This window comes from Chelonia mydas, chromosome 4 (assembly GCF_015237465.2).
Source record: "Chelonia mydas isolate rCheMyd1 chromosome 4, rCheMyd1.pri.v2, whole genome shotgun sequence".
Lineage (NCBI taxonomy): Eukaryota > Metazoa > Chordata > Testudines > Cheloniidae > Chelonia > Chelonia mydas.
The window spans coordinates 125,454,068-125,473,967 of NC_057852.1; the positions used below are offsets into that span (position 1 = coordinate 125,454,068).

General features: G+C 42.6%; 1 long non-coding RNA gene across 1 annotated transcript; it reads right to left on the minus strand.

The window, feature by feature from the left end:
* Positions 1 to 2,000: 2,000 nt before the first annotated feature.
* Positions 2,001 to 19,187, minus strand: LOC122465633. The gene is made up of 4 exons (XR_006290617.1): positions 19,118 to 19,187; positions 17,951 to 18,130; positions 6,075 to 6,325; positions 2,001 to 3,298 (listed from the first exon to the last, which is right to left on the minus strand). It is a non-coding gene; the product is annotated as an uncharacterized LOC122465633 (long non-coding RNA).
* Between the last annotated feature and the right edge of the window lie 713 nt (positions 19,188 to 19,900).

A 19,900-nucleotide genomic window follows, 5' to 3' on the forward strand; every position in this document is an offset into this window, starting at 1 on the left:
AGAAGAGTGGGGTGCGGAAAAAGAGGATTCCCTCACTATTCCTTAAATATCTAGATGTTTATCTGCAACACATGAGCAATGTAAAAATCGGGACATCTGGTCACCCTAATAACAACAGTCTGACTGCATCAGCGTCTTTGGTAACCGAACACTATGGATGCTTATGGGTGAGAACTTAAGCCATGTTTTAAGCAGAAAATGTCACTTTATTTAAACCGAAACTGTTGGTAAGAAAGGGCGAGTCTCGCCAAATCTCCCACTCTTTTTATTCTTTTATGTATTTATTTTTTTAAAATAGTCCCAATTTTGTCAATGTCTCACTTTGACATTTTCAAAATGAAACTTTGTTTTATGGTTCAAGTGACTTTTGTTTGTAAATTTTAGTTAGTTTATACTAAAAGGTTAAAAATCAGCAGGTCAAAATCAAGACAATTTAGGAATTATTGATTGGTCTGATTGACAAAATTTTTGGATCATCAGTTCACTAAAATTTGAGATGGTCTCAAATCAGGATAAAAAAAATCAGAGGGAAAAAAACCCACAAACTCTCATAAAACAGGAAAACAATTCGCTGCCCAACTCTGCTTTTAAAGTGGTGTTAGAAAATAGAGGTAAGTGTGATGTGGTTTAGTACAGTCAGACGTGAAAATAAAGTGGTTTTATAGAGATTGTGTTTAAAGTAACTATACACAGGATAGACCACATTGAGATGGGAATCATAGTACCCATGGCTCTGCCCAAATTTGCTGTGTGACCTTGTCCAAGTCACTTAACCTCTCTGCACCTCAGTTTCCCTGCCTGTAGGAGGAAGATAACCAATTTCCAAAGAATACAGGGTGGTCTAATTCATCACTCTTACTAAAGCACTGCAAGATTGTCTGAAAGATTATTGTTATTCATGGGCTGGCTGTTAGCAGCACGGATCAAACCCAGGACCTCTGGTTCTAAAAGCAGGAGCCTCTCCTGCCTGTGCTAAGAGTCAGTAGTGTTATCTCAGAGCTAGTAACTAACTGATTAGTCTCCCTGTGTGGCCCAGCAATTAGAGGAGGACAGAGAGCCACATACTATAAGTGTGGTTACATTATAAAACTATATTAAACCCTTAGGGGTATGTTGTCAACAGAATGCATGCAGAGCTACGCAATTCCCCCAACATCCAGCTGAGACTACGTCCCTCAGGCTGCAATAGTTATGGCCTCATCCTGGACTCTTTGCACATACAAAACTCCCACTGACTTGGGGAAGGGTCAGTCTCTCAATGTTGTATTGCTTCAACTGAGATCAGTAATGGCACTCAAGCTGGAGCCCCTGAATTTGAAGAGAAGGGGCTGCCAGCAGAACATTCTTAAGGGCCCGCACCTTTGGCATTTACTTCCACAAATTGGCCTGAAAATAGCTGAATGTTGGCTCTCAAGCATGCTACAAAGTCCATCTATTGGCATTGGGAGTAGGAGAAGGGTTGCAAGGATTAGTGATTAGAGGAAAGGTGAAGTGGTTTTGTACATTTAAGATATGGTTGTTAAGTAAAGTAGGGGAGAAAATAATCAGACACTAAAGGTATCTTTAATCTAACGAAGACAGACAACACAAGAACCAATGGCTGGAAGCTGAAGGTAAATTCAAATTAGAAATGAGTTTTAACAGTGGGAGGGTGAGTAACTATTGGAACAAATCTTCAAGGGAAGTGATGGATTCTCCATCTCTTGATATCTTCAGCTCAAGACCAGATATGCTTCTAAAATATACTCTTTAGTCAAACACAAGTTATTGGGCTCAGTGCTGGAGTAACAGTGAAATTTAAGAGCCTCAGATAAACAGGAGGAGGTCAGACGAGATGTAGGGGTCCCTACTGATCTTCAAATTTATGAAAAGTATCAATTTCACAGAGTGAAGTGAGACTCCTGATTGATGTACATGTTTTCTTTAGGTTTCAGAGTAGCAGCCGTGTTAGTCTGTATTCGCAAAAAGAAAAGGAGTACTTGTGGCACCTTAGAGACTAACCAATTTATTTGAGCATAAGCTTTCGTGATGCAGCCGATGAAGTGAGCTGTAGCTCACGAAAGCTTATGCTCAAATAAATTGGTTAGTCTCTAAGGTGCCACAAGTACTCCTTATGTTTTCTTTACTAAATGTTTTGAATTTCAGGTAAAGGACCACAGAGCACAGGTGAGGCACTTTGGAATATTATTTAAAAAAAAAAAAAAGTATAGAGGACCCAATGAGAAGCCCAAAGGAGACAACTATTGTAGGACTTCTCACTTCTCGGAGGGCTTCATGGACACAATGAAGCCTTCAGAGGGATACATAACATGTCTATAAAATAAACTATGTCAAATTTAAACTCCAATAAAAGCACAATAAAGTGTCTCTGGCTGAAAGTGGTACAGAAGGAAACATGCTAAAGGTACATGTTCCTTTCTTTAATGTGTCACCATGCATGGTGTTCCTCCTGACAATGCTAATGCCAGAGATGTCCTGTGTTCAATGCAATTTCCAAGATCCAGATTCTCTTGCCTTTATTCAGTGAATAGTGCTTCACTCCACAAATAATCCCATTGAAAAATCAATCTGATTTTTCACAGAATAAGGTACTACTCTATTTGAATAAAGGTGATGGATTCTGCCCAAATATTTAAAATCCATAGCGACTACAGATTAGATTGATATAGAAACACAAACCATCCTTTGGGGAAGTCAGGATCCAGAGCGGGATTTCTTTATTCTATTCTAATTTTTGTATCACTTCCATCACTGGGCTCTCTGGGTCAGCCTCATCTCTACTCTAGATCGAGCTAGAAATCATATGGGCTTGTGGGTGCTTGGATTTTATATGTACTGTATTTATGCCAAGCAGCATATCTATTTTACAAAGCTATTTTAAAGTTGCCTCCCTCCTTAATTAAGCTGGTTAAGAGATACATGTATCTATTAGGCAGGCTTTATGATCCATCTCAACACTGCAGTTTAGAAAGAAATGTCTGACATTTAAAAAAATATGCAAACAAAGTTACTGTGTAGTTAGTTCATCTCAGTTCACAGAACACAAATTCGATAGTGAAAAGTGATTTGGGAGTCATTTCATTTGCTATTAAGTTTTACACAATGTGGCAGCATGAAATAAAGAACATGCGCGAAAGCCCCTTTTTTTGGTTCTTGTTTCAATTAAATCCAAATGGGATTGCAGTGTGAGTTGACCCAAGCAATAGCAAAATAGTTGTGCCAAATTCGGCACCAAAGCCAGCTGCACGATGCTGGTTTCCCTTTACATACCAATCATACCATCCTGCCAGCTGAGATTCTGAAAAGAAAGGAATATTAAAATGAAAAAGAGAGGGATAGTCATTGCCACAGTACACAGTGCGGGGTGGCCTGTATTTTTCTCCTAACGCGACAGACACTTAAAATGAAAGAAGTTAATTCACTGCTACAATAAACCAGTGGCCAAGCCTCCCTTACCCTTATTTTATTTCTAGCAACTGTAATAAAATGGCTGTTGGAGCTCTCTCTCGCTCTCTCTCTCTCACACGCACACACACCCACAAACACACTTTTTTCCCTTTTGCTTCACAGTCAAATGAAGTGTTAGGTATAGGAGAGTAAAATAATAGATATTAAACCATTGTTATTACACTTTTCAGAGTAGCAGCCGTGTTAGTCTGTATTTGCAAAAAGAAAAGGAGTACTTGTGGCACCTTAGAGACTAACCAATTTATTTGAGCATAAGCTTTCGTGAGCTACAGCTCACTTCATCGGATCTGATTCTTCTTACACTGATTCTTCAGGCAACAGGGGCAGAGTTTTAATATAGTAACAGTGTTGATGACAGTGTTCTGCTTTGAAAAAAAAAAAAAAGCTTGGAGCCACTTAAACAGTTGCTTTTTCACTCTTAGTGCTTGGGATGGGGGGAGGGGGAAGAGAGTCAGCAAATGATGAGAAGCAAAACCCAGTTCTGGCAAAGCCTAAGTCATTCAGTATATGGTAATGATGATGAGTCTGTGCTAATTGTTTGAATATGGCCATAAAACCTGGAAGGCTAACAGACTAATTCATAAATATAACATGTACTTATGCACAATATATGGTTTCACTATTGTTCCTCCAGCCTTGAGCAGAGACGCAGACGCTGCCAAAAGAAAGATTAAAGGCCAGCACAGAGACAGGGATGCACAGGCTGACCCTGTGCATTACTGAGCACCCACAACTCTCAAAGTCAACAGGTGATACAGCTGCTCAGTACCTTTCAGGCTCAGGTACTGAAGATGAACCAGCACCAGCTAATACACCTTAGGCTTCTATTAACTCCTTGCGGATTCCCCTATGCAGTTGCTAATGAAAAGCCACAGGGACTGCCCGTAGCAGCAGACCTCAAACAAACTGAGAGGGGGATACCAGAGCACCATGGAAGAAAGGTACTCAGCCTGCAAACAACTCCTGCCTCTTCAGATCTGAGAAGAGAAGGACCTCATTTGCACTTATCTCCAGTATCTTTCTTCCCTCTAAAGTTCACACCCCACCCACATACTCCCCCTCACTTGTAGGAATGCTCGATAGGCAATCCCACAAGGTCAGCCTATCAGATTCATCCTGGCCTTCTAGCCCCATGCCATGTATTAACCAGAGTGTTCCCTCTAACTGAGTAAGCCCAGCACATTCAGCTACTAGGCCAAATCTTGTTCCCCTCATTCATGCATGTGTTCCCTTTAATCCCATCAGCCAGTCATGCAGGATTTGGCCCATTCTCAGCAGCCCTCTTCAGTTAATCCTTCTGAAGAACCTGTCTCCTCAGATATTTGTTTCAATGAAGTTATTGATTTCATATCTTTACCACTTTTCCTACAGTATTTTGGGTCATGAGGTCACGTGACCCCACCTCATCCAATAGCTAGCTGGTCAATAGTTTAAGAAACCTCAGTATTGACTGCTGGGCAAATGGTCGTGCAAAGAAAATGACCAAATATCCATCAGTTGGATTGTGTTTGGCAACACAAGAGTGTTTGCAGTGAACCCATACAGATAACTGGGTCAGTCTACTACAGATACATGTGTCATCAGCTTTAAAGCAATTGATTCCTTTAAAAGTGAAATGAAGATGCAATTAGAACTGTCTTTGGTCCTTAGCCAAAGCCCTTTGAAGTCAAGAATCCCATCAGTTGCAATGGGCTTTAAATCAGGCCCTTTGTGTGTACGAACAACAGCCCTTCAGTCAGTCTCCCAAAATAAATCAAATAAGTGCAAAGACTTTTTTTGTAAATTATTTAAGTGCAACCAAGTTGCCAAAATGATTTAAACATGTCAGCTTCAGTGCTGATTTACTGCCTTGTGTAATCCCACGGACACCAGGATTATAATCTGTTAGTCAGCTAAGGATGCGGCTATTAGAAGTGAACTATTTCTGAGTGCCCAGAAGGCAGCTGGCCATGTCACATTAATGTGAAGTCATGGCCACTGCCCCAAACTGCGTGCAATCTAAATTCATAAAGGCACAAGAGCAGGTCAGAAGCAGATTGCAAAGGAGGAAGGGGAACTAATTACTGTAATGTGGTTACGCGGTAAGACACATACATGTCTTGGAGTTTGCATGGAACGCTTGTAACATGCAATCACGTATTAAAGACTGAATTATAATACATACGCACAAAGGGGCAGAATGAAGGTTGAACCTGCCAAGAACAGTTTCACTATTTCCACCTTCAGTGGTATTAATTTTAAGGGGCTCCTTCACCTCCCATGCAGACCGGTTCTAAATCTGATACCCCAAAAATCAGAAGGGACCATTAATTGAGAGATGATTGGAGCCATTTATTATTACTATTATTATTTATTATTATTATTATTGTTCTTTAGAACCTGTAGATGTTCATGGCACTTTGCAGACATTGGAAAGAGACAAAGTCCTTGCCCTGGGGAATTTACAATCAGATTTTAAAACAGTGCAGTGACACAAAGGAGAACACACTGAATTATAGTGTGGAATGTGGTACAGACGAGAGTTTTTGTCTGAAAGTTGGCTTAGTGTTTTGAGGACAAGGAGCTACAGAATTCTTCGGTGTTATGTTACAATAATTATAGTTTACCTGGATGAGCTGAAGAGGTTCCAAGTTTATACACATGATTTTTACACAGCCTGTGACTAGATAACACCTTGATCAATATGATTACAGCTTTCATCCATGCCTTGTGATATTTCCCAATCAAACTTCATCATCAGTAACAGCAGATAAGGTCTCAAACTCAGGAGTTTTGGTTTCCATCCCTAAGTCTAGCAGAGACTTCCTGCGTAACCTCACGGAAGACACTTCACCTGTCTGTGCATTCATTTCAACATCTGTAAAATAGGGGTGGTAATATTTAGGTCACAGGGCTGTTGTGGAGATTAAGCCTCTGTCTACGTAGCTTCGCTGTAGAGCGCCCATTAACTGTATTTAATGTTTGTAAAGCACTTTTGAGGGATCTGGGCCAATGTATTCAGGCTTCTAACTTTCATCTATTTCGATTGATCTGGGTCTTTGTGATCATCAGACAGAACTCACAATGGGAGTAAAAAGTTGTAGTGTGCAGTGATAAAAGCACAGGGCTAAACGATACCTTTACTGAAGGCCGTCCTCCCTAAAGAGATCAAGTATTGATTCAGCAAGAAAATAACCGAAGCTTGCCCAATGACTGCAGACTCCTCCACCACACCAGGTGATTTTTTAAATTTAATTTGTATTCTAGAAGTACCTAGAGTAGAGACCCCAGCAGACACTGGAGCCCCAGTGAGAGAGGCACTATAAAGTTACAGTCTATGTCGGCAAAATAGACCAAAGGGAAACAAGGGCACAGAGAAGAGATTGGCTTATAGTCATGCAGCATGTCAGCAGCAGAATCAAGATTAGAACCCAGGTCTACTGATTCCCAGTCCTGTGCACTCTCCACTGAGCCTATACAGCTGCTCTGCTTCGCAGTACAGTCTGGTGTTTGAGCCCTGGAAACACTAAATGATAGGGTCTATGTGGGAACTGAGTTCTCTTCTACAATACTGTTACTTTCCTCAGAGGCATCGCTGCCCTTTTCCAACTTCAATCATACTCACAGCAGAGGAGATCGAAGGCCCTTCCTAACCCAGGGCCAAATCATCCTCCCCTTACTCATGCTGGAGTGAAGTGCAGCAAGCAGGCCTCAGTGTGAACTGCATGCTTGTGGTCAAGTCTTGAGGGCCTGGCTCGGTCCCTAAAGCTAATGGGAGCTTTGGCTGAATAAGAACTAAATTAAAACTGAGCCTAGAGTCCCAGATTTGCCCAGAGATCTGTCTGGTACAGGATATTTTCTTCAAAGAGAAATAAAACTCAGCACAGTTATAGTTGGGTTTAAGGTATCATAGAATCATAAGACTGGAAGGGACCTCAAGAGGTCACCTAGTCTAGTCCCCTGCACTCATGGCAGGACTAAAGTATTATCTAGGTCATGTTTTGTTTTGCTCTTATTTTTATACTTGCAATTAAGATGGTGGTTGTGACTCTCAGAGCAGTTTGGGATCTCGACATCAATACTGAGCCATTGCTTTATTACAAAGGGTGATAAATAATAGTCCTCTAAGAACTCATTTCTCTTACAGCCAGGAACTGATGGAACAGAATTGGGGTCCTTGTTATTTTCATCAATCGCGAGGTCTTCCCACTCCTGTATACCACTAACCTGTCCGTAACTAGTTGCTAATTTTCCACAGCTATGAAATCAAAGGCATTTAATAGTAAAATCCCTCCATGCTAACATCTTCTATCCTATTACACCTCTCTAGAAGAGAGGTCCTTTGATGTCTCTGAAAAGACCAAGATTTTCATCCACACAGGAACACCATCTAAAAAGTGGTATTTGAACTAAATAATTATATTGTTCATTAAGGGCCATGTCCGTTTCCGCACTCCTTTCTCTCTCTCTCACATACACACACAAGTTCCGGTGACTTCAATGGGAATTCAATACAAAGACTTGTTATTACCACACAGCTTTTAGCATCTCGTTTTCCTTTTCCTATTTTCTTAGTTTAGGAGCCCTTCCCCTCTAGAGTAGTCTCAGCAGCAGTAGCATGTCAAGTCGCCCAATAGATTTCCCTGGAAATACATGCTAGGATGCACTTTGTGGACTTATTGCAGCAATCACTCTGCTTGAGAGATGCCCTGAAGATTGCTATTTAAATGATTCTGAAGTTAAACAACTGTTTCCAAGAAGTCATAAGAAACTGAAGTTTCGTATGAGTAAGCGTAGCCCAAAACCCAGGGTCCAGATGAGAATTCCCAGCTTGACTTTACAGCTAAAATTAAATTAGTCTCAACACCCCAGAGAGTTTGGATCTGGATTTCAGACCCGCAAATTAAGAAGTGTTGGGGCTTTGGTGTGACCCATTATAAAGATCATAGACCTGATTCCCCATCATAAATGAGTGCACAGGCTGAAAAACATCAGTGCTAGGTCAATAAAAGTGTGGTACGGTTCTGATTTTGTAGCATGTGACTCACTTTGCCCAACTGTAAATGGCTATAGAAGAAGACAGTGGGACAAAAAGGCCCAGATCCACAAAGGGACTTCAGTGTTGCGATGCTGAGCCAAGAAAAATCACGGGAACAACACTGTGATCCACAAAGACCTGAGCTAGACACCTAGGCTCCCTATACAGTGAATGGGGAGAGATAGGCACCTTAGAACGTGAGCCACAAAAGCCAGCACATTCGCTGGGGAGCTGCCTAAGCTAGCCAATGAGAGATGCTGACAACAGGGGTGTGTTCTAAGCCCTGCCCTTCTCACAGATACAGGCACCCAAGTCCCAGCTGCAGGGAGGTGCGGATCTCTGCTTAGCAATCCATGAACCATGAGCAATCCATGGAACCCCTCTCAGGTGACTTAGGTACCTAAGCTGTTTCTTGCAGGAACTAGTTAGGTACCTGCCTCATCCCACACAAAAGGGCCAAAGAAGGAAGAGAAGGTGCCCACCTTATAACTTTTAGCCCAGTGGCTAGAGTACGGACCTAGGAGACCCAGGTTCAATTCCCCACTCTGCTGGAGTGAAAAGAGGACCTGTAAGGAGGGGCCGGGAAGCTTGCCCACAAAGTCCCCCAACCATCCAAGGAAAACAGATGATCCTTGTCGTGTGTTCAGAAGAAGCACAAGAACATTCTGCAAGGGGCAAGAGAACAGCCGCAGAGTGCATTGCCTTCCCAGAGCCAAGGCATGAGATGTCACTCGGAGATTGGATAAGATTTGGAAGTTGGCAGACAAGGATCCACTGGTGATTGTTCATATAACTAATGACACTTTGAGGGAAATCTTGCACATAATAGATCACTGCAGGGAAAGTCAGAAGTGTGCAGAAGAGGAATACCCAAGTGATCTTCTCTGATCCTTCCTTTCCTGCGAGTAAAAGGCAAAAGATTCTGAAAGTGAACCACTAATTTGGTAAATGGTGGAAGGTTTTGGTTTGTAGAACATAGGTCCACCTTTTATGGTGAGAGGGAGCTGTACAGTCTAGCTGGCCTCCACCTCAGCAGAAATGGGGACCGTTCTCCTCAGGGACAGGCTGGCTAGAGTAGTCACAAGGATGTTAAACTAATAGCAAAAGAGGAGGGTGAAGAAAGGGAAGATAGGAGCACTCATTTAGCACAGCATCAAGATGATGAGAACAAAGTGAACCAAGTAGCCAAAAAGTACTTGGAGAAGAAACTTTTGAATTGCTGACACAGCAATACTAGGAGCCTAGATAACAAGAGAAACTGGAATTGCTCTTTTTAGAGCATAAATTCAATCTAGTTAGTATTATTGAAACTTGGTGGGATGAGTCCTGTGACTGGCAGGTTAAAAAAAAATCACCAGTGATTAGAACCTATTTAGGAAGGATCAAATGGGCAAAAGGGGAGGGGAGTGTCACTCTGTCAAAAAGGGTATTACTGGTTTCCAAGTCACTGATAACGCAGGAGAAAATGATCTTGAATGCTTATGGATCAATGTTTTAACAGATAAAGCACAAGATGGGGGATTGGTTGGTGTCTGCTACAGACTGCCATATCACAGTAGGGAACAGGAGGGCTGGCCCCTTACACACCTCTCTAATGTGTAGGAAAAAAGCTGCATGGTCATGGGGGACTTACAGCATGAGACCTCCAGCAGGGCACTCAAATTCCACTCCTAAAACATTTAGAATTTTTAAAAATTCTAGATGAAGTTTCCTAACTCAACAGTTGTTGCAACCAAGATGCGGGAATTCTAGATTAGATCTTGTCTTAATAAATGAAGAAGAACTAGTTAATGGTAGCCTTGGTACGAGCAATCCCCACATCTATAATGTGCAAGCAAAATAAAGTGCAGACCAGGAATGTGTATACTTGGTGCTTCAATTAGGCCAATTTCACAAGGCTATTGTTATGAGACAAAGCACCTTGGAGGAAGACTTTACTAACTATCAGTCACATTTTTTCTGATTAAAGTACTCTTAAACAATTCCCAGATACCCAAAAAGCCACAGTCAAGGCAGAAAGCTGTGGTGATTTAGAGGAGGAAATGAAGGCAGCTATGCAATGTTTTGGGGCTCACCCAAACCAATAAGGGGGCGTCTGTCACTTCCTGCCTTGTAACTTTGGGTATCTTAATGCTATGCTGCTGTGGCTCAGTGCTCAGACACCAGTAGGCAGCTTACAGGCTTCCATCTACCTAGTTACTTCTTGAAGGGTGATCTCAACAATCACTTCTGGTCCCAAGTCCCCCACCAAGTTCTTAACTACTAGACACTGACTGTTCCCCTCTGGTTCGCCACCGCCACAGGCATGAAACCTGCCCTTGGTCAGGAGTTCACTTTAGCACACACTCCACACAGATTGAACAACATTGGCCTGTGTCATAAATATAAAGGGAAGGGTAACCACCTTTCTGTATACAGTGCTATAAAATCCCTCCTGGCCAGAGGCAACATCCTGTTACCTGTAAAGGGTTAAGAAGCTCAGCTAACCTGGCTGGCACCTGATGCAAAGGACCAATAATGGGACAAGATACTTTCAAATCTTGGGGGCGGAGGGAAGGCTTTTTTTTGTGCTCTTTGTTTACGTGGTTGTTCTCTCTTGGGACTGAGAGAGGCCAGACAGAAATCCATCTTCTCCAACCCATCCTAATCCAAGTCTCCCATACTGCAACCAGTATAGGTAAGCCAGGCAAGGCAGATTAGTTTATCTTTTGTTTTATGTGAATTTTTCCTGTGTTAAGAGGGAGGTTTATTCCTGTTTTCTGTAACTTTAAGGTTTTACCCCGAGGGGGATCCTCTGTGTTTTGAATCTGAATACCCTGTAAAGTATTTTCCATCCTGATTTTACAGAGATGATTTTTTTTTTAAATAAAACCCTTCTTTTAAGAACCTGATGATTTTTCCATTGTTCCAAGATCCAGGGGTTTGGGTCTTTGATGATTTTGTAACCAATTGGTTAGGATATTATTCTCAAGCCTTCCCAGGAAAGGGGGTGTAGGGCTTGGGGGGATATTTTCCGGGGAAGACGTCTCCAAGTGGTCTCTTTCCCTGATCTTTGTTTAAAACGCTTGGTGGTGGCAGCATACTGTTCAAAACAAGGCAAAGTTTGTACCTTGGGGAAGTTTTTAACCTAAGCTGGTAAGAATAAGCTTAGGAGGTCTTTCATAGAGTTCAGGGTGGGGAAGGAACTCTGACAGCCTGCTTGAGGTAAAAAATTAACAAAAAGATTAATAGAAAAATCAAATTCAAAGATGAAATAGAAAGGAAAAGCAAATAAGTTACACAGAAAACAAAGATGCAATCTCAGGCTTTACGCTTCTATATTAGCCAAATTCCCTTTTCTAATACAAGTTACCTATCACCTCTGAATAGTTTCCCGGCATGCCCTCTGTACTAGAGGCGATCCAGTGCTTCATGAACCGCATCCTACTTCGATGAAGGACATCAAGAAACTGAGGCCTAGCATTTCAAATATCTTCCCTTTCAACAGAGTTTGCTGGGTTTTTTCCATGTTTTCTCAGACTATGGTAATTCATGGTTACATGGGGCGGGGGCGGGGGGGGGGTCCAGACTGTAGTTCTCTTTTCATTTTTGAGTTGTTTCAATGTTTTCCCATTAACTTTGGCTGACAATGCTAGGTGCCAGTTTCATGTGAACATCTGGCCTGAGATGTATGCTCCCTCCTGATCACCTCACAGCAGTGTGGTGAGGCAATGCTGTAGTTTCACTGACGTTACAGTTACTATTTCATTCACACGCACCCTATATAACATGGTCCTAATGACCAAGTTCAGGACATTACAGGCTTTCATAAAAGACATTACTTGACATTTTTATACACAGTAATATTGTCTATAACCAGATTATTCAATTGCTTATTTTGCTATTCTCCCCTTGGGGTGTCTGGACCCTGATTCTCTGTCACAAGCTATCAAAAAATAAATAATAATATGCAGCAAATGGAAGAAAGGGGAAGCTGATAGTAGTCACTATAAATACAAAGTTAGGAATTGTAGAAGATTGATAATGTAAGCAAAGGGACATAAGGAGAAGTGTCCATCCAGGAAAGCTGAGGACAATAAGGAGTTTTTAAAGTATATTGAGGGAGAAGGAATCCTGACAATAGTGTTGGTCCATTACTAAATGAAAATGGTAGAATTAACAATAATAATGAAGAAAAGGTAGGAGTGTTCAAAATAAATATTTCCTTTCTGTATTTGGGGAAAATGGATGATGTAGTCATATCAGAACATAACATCCTCCTGAGATACTAGTCAAATGGAAAGACAGCAACTACTAAAGTTAGAAATTTTTAAATCAGTAGGTCTAGATAGTTTGTATCCAAGAGTTTTAAGAGCTGGATAAGGCGCTCACGACACCATTGATGTTTATTTTCAATAAGTCTCGGAGTACTGGGGAAGCTTTCTTCCATTCTTCTGAAGCTAACATTGTGTCAAGATTTACATGGTCTAAACAGGATGACCTGGATAATTATAGGACTATCAGTCTGACATTGATCCTGGGCAAGATAATGGAGCAGCTAATATGGGGCTTGATTAATAAAGAATTAAAAGAGGGTAATATAATTAATGTAAATCAACATGGTTTATAGAGCTTGTCTAAATTAATATTTTTTTTTAAATGGAGATTACAAAAGTTTGGTTGATAAAGAACATAACAGCCATACTGGGTCAGACCAAAGGTCCATCTAGCCCAATATCCAGTCTACCGACAGTGGTCAATGCCAGGTGCCCCAGAGGGAATGAACAGAACAGGTAATCATCAAGTGATCCATTCCCTGTCACCCATTCCCAGCTTCTGGCAAACAGAGGTTAGGGACACCATCCCTGTCTATCTTGGCTAATTGCCATTGATGGACCTATCCTCCATGAATTTATCTAGTTATAGTGTTGATGTAATATACTTAGACTTCTGTAGGCATTTGACTTGGTACCACACAACATTTTAATTTAAAAAAACCTAGAATGATATAAAAGTAAAATGGCACATATTAAATGGATTAAGAGGGGATTGGTAGGTCTTAAAATGTAATTGTAAATGGGGATTATTGTTGAACAAGTGTGTTTCTAATAGGGGTGCCCCAGGGATCGGTCCTTGGCACTATGCTATTTAGAATTTTTATCAATGGCCTGGAAGAAAAACAGTCATCCCTGATCATGTTTGTGGATAACCCAAAAATTGGGGGAAGTGGTAAATAATGGAGAGGACAGGTCACTGATTCAGAGCACAAGCAAACAATGTGTTTTAATATGGCTAAATTTAAGTGTATACATCTAGGAACAAAGAATGCAGGCTACAGTTCCAGGATGGTCATGGTGGATAATCAGATGACCATGAGCGCCTGGTGGTGCTGGCCCAGGACACTGTGACCCAGTGGGCTAATGAGATCCTTAAATGCATAAACAGGGGGACCTTGAGTAGTAGGGATGTTATTTTACCTCTATTTTTGGTGACTGGTGTGACTACTGCTAGAATATTGTGTCCAGTTCTGGTGTCCATATTTCATGAAGAACATTGAACAATTGTTTCAGAGTAGCAGCCGGGTTAGTCTGTATTTGCAAAAAGAAAAGGAGTACTTGTGGCACCTTAGAGACTAACCAATTTATTTGAGCACAAGCTTTCGTGAGCTACAGCTCACTTCATCGGATGCATTCAGTGGAAAATACAGTGAGGAGATTTATATACACGCAGACAATGAAAAAATGGGTGTTACCATACACACTGTAAGGAGAGTGATCATTTAAGATGAGCTATTACCAGCAGGAGAGCGGAAGCCAGGGGGGGAGGGGGAAGAAAACCTTTTGTAGTGATAATCAAGGTGGGCTATTTCCAGCAGTTAACAAGAACGTCTGAGGAACAGTGGGGGTGGGGGGTGGGAATAAACATGGGGAAATAGTTTTACTTTGTGTAATGACCCATCCACTCCCAGTCTCTATTCAAGCCTAAGTTAATTGTATCCAGTTTGCAAATTAATTCCAATTCAGCAGTCTCTCCTTGGAGTCTGTTTTTGAAGTTTTTTTGTTGTAATATTGTGACTTTTAGGTCTGTAATTGAGTGACCACAGAGACTGAAGTGTTCTCCGATTGGTTTATGAATGTTATAATTCTTGACATCTGATTTGTGTCCATTTATTCTTTTACGTAGAGTCTGTCCAGTTTGACCAATGTACATGGCAGAGGGGCATTGCTGGCACATGATGGCATATATCACATTGGTGGATGTGCAGGTGAACGAGCCTCTGATAGCATGGCTGATGTGATTAGGCCCTAAGATGGTGTCCCCTGAATAGATATGTGGACACATTGGCAACGGGCTTTGTTGCAAGGATAGGTTCCTGGGTTAGTGGTTCTGTTGTGTGGTGTGTGGTTGCTGGTGAGTATTTGCTTCACGTTGGGGGGCTGTCTGTAGGCAAGGACTGGCCTGTCTCTCAAGATTTGTGAGAGAGTGATGGGATATGTTCTTCAGGATAGGTTGTAAATCCTTGATGATGCGGTGGAGAGGTTTTAGTTGGGAGCTGAAGGTGACGGCTAATGGCGTTCTGTTATTTTCTTTGTTGGGCCTGTCCTGTAGTAGGTGACTTCTGGGTACGCTTCTGGCTCTGTCAATTTGTTTCTTCACTTCAACAGGTGGGTATTGTAGTTGTAAGAATGCTTGATAGAGATCTTGTAGGTGTTTGTCTGAGGGGTTGGAGCAAATGCGGTTTTATTGTAGAGCTTGGCTGTAGACGATGGATCATGTGATGTGGTCTGGGTGAAAGCTGGAGGCATGTAGGTAGGAATAACAGTCAGTAGGTTTCCGGTATAGGGTGGTGTTTATGTGACCATCGCTTATTAGCACCGTAGCATCCAGGAAGTGGATCTCTTGTGTGGACTGCTCCAGGCTGAGGTTGATGGTGGGATGGAAATTGTTGAAATCATTGTGGAATTCCTCAAGGGCTTCTTTTCCAGATGATGAAGATGTCATCAATATAGCGCAAGTAGAGTAGGGGAGTTAGGGGACGAGAGCTGAGGAAGTGTTGTTCTAAGTCAGCCATAAAAATGTTGGCATACTGTGGGGCCATGCGGGTACCCATAGCAGTGCCGCTGATTTGAAGGTATACGTTGTCCCCAAATGTGAAATAGTTATGGGTGAGGACAAAGTCACAAAGTTCAGCCACCAGGTTTGCCGTGACATTATCGGAGATACTGTTCCTGACGGCTTGTAGTCGTTCAGAGAAGATCCCCAAGAATGCTTTTAAAAAAAAAAAGGGGGGGGGGGCAAGGCTTCAGAGTGAGACTCAAGGAACTCAGTCTGTTTATCTTAAACAGAATGTTAAGGGATGACTGGATTATAATCTATTAGTAACTACATGGGGAACAAATATTTAATAACGGCCTCTTCAATCTGGCAGAGAAAAGTATAACAAGATCCAGTGGTTGAAAGTTGAAGCAAGACAAATTCAGACTGGAAAGGAGAACATTTTTAAACAATGAGAGTAATTAACCAGTGGAACAGTTTATCCAGGGTCATGACAGATTCTCCATCACTGACCATTTTTAAATCAGGAGCAGATGTTTTTTTTCAAAAAAAGATATGGGGAATTATTGTGGGGAAGTTCTATGGCCTGTGTGATCATAGTGGTCACTTTCAGTGTTGGAATCTATGAAACAGGGGTCTCCCTCTTCTCAGAATGTTCTATCCTCTGAGCTATGGGATATTCTTTTGTGGGGCTTCCTCACTCTCTCCTCTCTATTGTATTCTAATTCTAATAACTATTCTAATCTGGACCAATTAAGAATGGCTGGACAAGGGAGACTATGCCTGGTCTCCCACTTCCCAGGTCGTTGACCTGACCAATGGACTACAGAGTCCTTCTCTCTCATCAAATGACAATTTAAATATTTACCCACAGTGGAACAGTCATTGGGCCAGAGTGAGAACAGGAGTAGGGCACCACCACCTCCTCCTGATGTTTTGGGGTGGAGAAAGTTGGCCAAGTTCATGAAACAGACATAATTATGTAAATACTTTGAAAGCATTTGCTGTAGCTCAGCACTCCGTTAATAGAGCCAGCCCAGAACAGTCTGTCAATAAGTGCAAATCAGGAACGTGGCAGTCTTCATTTAATTCACCCCATTTATTCTAGCAAAATAATTAATCCAATAGGGATAGAGTTTTGGCACCCTGGAGTGCTACTGAACTGAAAAACTTAGAGCCTCCTCCCCCCACTGCCCCAGCTCTGCTAGCATTGGGAATCGGTACACAGCAAAGAGACTGAGCCGTACTTCAACTAACCCACCACAAGCAATAAGTTATGTCAATTTTGTTAACCTTTATCAAACAATTGTAAATATTTAACTGTTGTGCTCCATACATTAATCAGCGTCTTCAGAAGTCAAAGCCATGACGGTAGCAACCACTGGTGGTGATCTCATAAACAGCAAGCTCTGCACCTCATAGACTGGAATGGAAGTCCTGAAATGCATTGATACATTAGAGCATGCAAGCTAGGAGGAAGGATGGTCCCATGATTAGTGAACATCAAAACAGGATGAAGCACCATGCTCATTAACAAGTCATAGGGCAGCACACCAGCTATGCCTCCAACAGGTGGTGGTGTTTTGAGAGGGAGCTGTTCCCTAAGCACAAAACACCCCAACAACCATTCAGAGATGTTGCCTATGAGGCAGACCACCTGGCCAGCCAAACCATGTTTGGGCAAACTAGATGCAGTGGGAAAACTTGATGTTCTGAGGTGCTAACTACACATGTTGCTACAGGAAACCCTCTGGTGAACTGGATCTGTAGTGACAATAGGCCTCCCCTACTCTTAGTGGCCAGTCACATCCCACAGATTCCACATGTATGTGACAAGTAACCAGTAGGAGCTGCAGTCTTCCCCAGTCAAGTGGTGGTATAGTAGTCAGGACATGCACTGCCACCAGCCCATACCCAGCCTTTGGGGAAAGACAGCAATGCAAGGTATCACTCTGGAAGGATTATCCCACCTATGGTACACACCAATAAATGACACCAGTGAGCTAGTATGTCTTATGCTTTACTAGAGTCAGGTCAGGACAGCTAAGCAATGAACTACGGCTGGCTAGCATGCCTATGTGCAAGCCACCAATGCACTTGTGCCAACCCAGCACCTTGCTGGGGGGGTCCCTGGTTTGGTATGTTTTCATAGTTCATTTTTGTCTGCATACCTGTTAAGTGACGTGTGGAAGCCTGAGCAAAGTCCTGATATCTCCATTGTATGGCTATCATTCTGGTTAAATACCCTTCACCTTTGCTGTGCAATGAATCTATTTCACCCTGCTCATGGTACATAAAGACTTCTGACTAGATACAATTGCCCCATGTGTCCTTTCATTTCAGATACTAGCCACAGTGCATGTATTCTGAGTTCTATAGTGACTCTCGGTGTGCTGTGCCCTCTGCCACATGAAGAGTGCAGATTGCTACCTTTGGGCTTGGTTTTCTTCTGTTTGGTTGCGTATGCAGCTTCCGGGCTGCTTTTTCTCCAGCTACCTCTCGAGTGGGAAGGCTTCCCTGACACCTACATGCTGGTGAATGTGCCTTAGTCCACGTCAGGGCTTGAAGTATTTTGCTGGCCTTCCTTCAACTTCTGCACTCCCCTTGAATCTGGTATGGAACATGGACATGTATCCTGGTGGCTTTGTCTTTTAAAAAAAAAAGTGCACACCTTTTCCTCATCTATTTCACCTTATGTGCAGCCTGGCATGCTTTGTAATGCACCAAGGCTGTATGAGAGGGTGCCCAGCCTACTTCTGTATCTGGAGGAGCAGCCCACTTGCCGAGAACTGAGCCCAGAAGCAGCATATTTAAGTTGCCTCTGAAGATGTGTGCATACTTCAACTAAACTGCTCTCTCAGTGTGACCAGTATCTTAGAATATTCCCAAATCCTGCCCTAGATACACAGGTGGTTTTCTTGTTTGCCTCCAGGAGCAGGTCGTTGCACAGCCCTCCTTAGCCAGATTCTGAAGTTGGGGGGTGTACACAATTGAAATTCAGGGCAGCGTTTGGCCACCAGGGAGCCAGCAAGCTACAGTAGAACAGCTGCTACCCCACATGCTGCACTGAGTTCCCAGGGCTGACCTACCCCTACTGCACCCCTCCCTCTCCCTAGCCCTAACACAACCGCTATTGTGGGACATAATAAGGCAGCATGTTGGAGTGGAATAAGGTCCTGGAAGCCTCTAAAGAAATATATTCCCATAAGATACATGCATAGCAGCCATTTTGTGCCTGCAGAGCAGCTGCACGCCATAGACGAGCAAGTGGCTTTTTAAGGTTGCTTCTAATAGGGGCCCAAAAATCAGGTTGTGCCTGTATATGAAAATCTATCATATGCTCCCTGAACACCAGGAACTCGTGATGACTTCTGTAAACAACTGGGTTGTCTCACTAACCCAGAAAGGACAAAAGCCATGGCAGAGCCTGTTTCACTCTCCCCTCAGGGCATAAGCTAGTTAAACAGAAACTTAGACAGGCAGAAAATAGTTCCACTGCTCAGCCGAGCCTACAGTTCCCAGAACCTTTCCCTCGCCTCCCCCAGCCAGTGCTCTTCCAGGCCCATTCCCTGACCTGGGACTCCTGTAGGAACCTACCTGCTTACTGCAGTTCTTATGCCCCCAGACCATCTGCCTCAAACTGCCCTAATAGCTAAATTACTTCCTCTGCAGCTTTCCAGCTCAGCTGAGCTCCTTCTGACCTTTGCAAAGACCAAGTACTGGTAGACAATCATCCAGACCACAGCCTCAGCTGAGAAACAGCTGATTGATCACAGGTGGTGCTAAGTCCCATCTCCCCTTAAATGGGCCAGTCATGCAGCAATGTCAACAGAAGATTGTGGAGCATACAGATTGGTGGGTTCAGTGCTTGTTCTGTGTTTGTATCGTGCCTACCACAATGGGATCCTGGTCTACGGCAAGGGCTCCTAGGTGTTACTGCAATACAAACACATACAACAACAACAGCAGCTAGCTAGATACATGAGTACATTATAGCCACAGTCTCTTTGAAGTTCACTGTCGGTTTTAGCTGTAATACACGGCACCTTACCTTTCTAGTCATTCTAGAGCAAAGGTGAGCATGAAATTTCACAAAGAAAAACTGAACAGGTGGTATCCGTACATAGGAAACCATTATATATGTGACACCCTCTTACACACAGCATCAGATAAGGGATTCACGACTGGTGTGAAATGCACAAGCTGAAAAGGAATTGTATGTCTCACCCTGCTGGGGCAGCATTCCTGATCACTTCCCACCACCAAATATGCATTTGCAGAGCTGCCTTTTCTATTACAAGTAAAGAATACGCTCTTGTCTCACCGGTCACTAATGTGCCTTACGTTTCTGTTGCCCAGTGGAGTAAAGCCCAAGTGTCA